Source organism: Aulostomus chinensis, chromosome 1 (assembly GCF_037954235.1).
Source record: "Aulostomus chinensis isolate RoL2024-O1b breed Wild chromosome 1, RoL_Achi_v1.0, whole genome shotgun sequence".
In the NCBI taxonomy this organism is placed as follows: Eukaryota; Metazoa; Chordata; class Actinopteri; order Syngnathiformes; family Aulostomidae; genus Aulostomus; species Aulostomus chinensis.
The window spans coordinates 9,803,175-9,805,024 of NC_141320.1; the positions used below are offsets into that span (position 1 = coordinate 9,803,175).

Below are 1,850 nucleotides of genomic sequence, written 5' to 3' on the forward strand. Positions count from 1 at the left end.
GATACGCTACTGACTGAATGTATTCCTCAGCCATTGATGAGTCGGCCGATATTTATCTATAATATATATTTATATATCCAGTGACTTCTACCAGTGCTGTCTCTGTGCTGGGCTCCAAAACCAGGCTGAAACCCTCAAATCAACTCTTGTTATGGAGGAAGTCACTAAGCTGATTAGCAGCTGCTTTCTCCAGGATTTTAGAGAGGAGGGGAGGTTAGCTATCAGTCCATAGTTGGCTAGAACCTCAGGGTATCCACAACTTCCCTGACCAGGACTTGAACCCGAGGCTGTGGCAGTGAGAGCACCAATCCTAGACACTGGACCATCAGGGACCACACTGACCAGAGTTTGTCCTTGCAGGAGTCAGTGACTTAATAGTGTCTAACAAAGGGTTGAACCTGAATGAGACAGTTATCCTTCAACATGGGGCCATGGCAGAGTGAACCAAGAACACTACAATGGGGGTGAGAGTGGAGCCATGATGGATTCACAGTTCATCACCTCCACCATCATGTGGACCACCTGATCACCTCTCCCTCAACCACTAAATAACTCATTCCCTGACCGGGAATCGAACCCGGGCCGCGGCGGTGAAAGCGCCAAATCCTAGCCTCTAGACCATCAGGGACCACACTGGACTCTCCAACAACAGAGACTATAGACAATGACTCAAGAACACAGGACTCTGTTGTCTCAGCTTGAGATGCAGAGGGTCCACCAAGACCACCAGACACCTCAGCCCCCTAAAGACAGTCCACCCCCAGGATCCTGCCCCCCTCTGTTCCAACTCAGCCCTCCATTCATAACTGACTTTGTCTCAGTCTCTTCACAATGCCAGTCACTGAAACACTGACAATGTGATGGGGCTTCCTGTCTTTACTGCATTTTCTTCAAGGCTCACAACTGCTACTTCCTACAGTCGTCTCTACTGTGTACTTGTACTACCAGTTGTTATGAGCAACTGTGGATTTCTAAATATTCCAGTCCTCAGTTTGCAACTGTATAGTGATGGTGGATCAGTTTAGAGCTGTCAATCAATGTTAATAATTGATCTTAGCATCTGGAGATTATTTTAGGAACACAAATACTTTTACTTCATTCTGAGGATGAGCAGACGTTCAATATAATTCTCATTTCCTGGTCAAAGACTCCTGCCAGTCAGAGAGGATCTGGGCTGGATTGGAAAGCTTCAGAGAGGGAAACCTTCACTCTGGACTGGACTGAGAACGCAGCAGCCTCAGCTTCCTGGAGCCTGACTTGCCTCTGTGGTCTAAGGTTGTGAGGGCTGACATCACAGTGAAACTACTGAGATCACAGAGCCTTTGAGATCACAGGCTGACTTCCTTTTTTTCCTAAAATGAAGAATAAAATGTTGTGTCTGTGTTTGTGTTGTTGCATCAGTTAAACAGTGACTCTGACAGAGGGGATGTAGCTCAGTGGTAGAGCACATGCTTTGCATGTATGAGGCCCCGAGTTCAATCCCTGGCATCTCCAGCTGGTCCTTTGGAGCCTTCATCTTGTCAGCTAAATTGATCCATAAATGTGACAACAGTTGATAACAAACTACCAGAAGAGAAACCAGTCTGTTGCATATCAAAGTATTTGTAGCAGGGTCAGTGTGACTGTGAGCCTTCATAGCCAGCATGAAGGAGCTGGTTTTATCTTTGCTGGGGAAATCCCACACGCAGCTGCTCTCAGTTCCAAATGTGTGTGTCCTCACTCCTCCGTCCTCCTGCTGCCCTCAGAATACAGACACAATTCAACCTGGCAAGTTTGGAGCATAGGAGTGCTCCTGAAGAGATGTGTGTCAGCCCACAGCTGGCTGTTCTTACCTGGAACCTCAAGATGAA

General features: G+C 47.2%; 1 non-coding gene across 1 annotated transcript; it reads right to left on the minus strand.

The window, feature by feature from the left end:
- Positions 1–556: 556 nt before the first annotated feature.
- Positions 557–628, minus strand: trnae-uuc (transfer RNA glutamic acid (anticodon UUC)). The gene has a single exon. It is a non-coding gene; the product is annotated as a tRNA-Glu (tRNA).
- Positions 629–1,850: the final 1,222 nt, after the last annotated feature.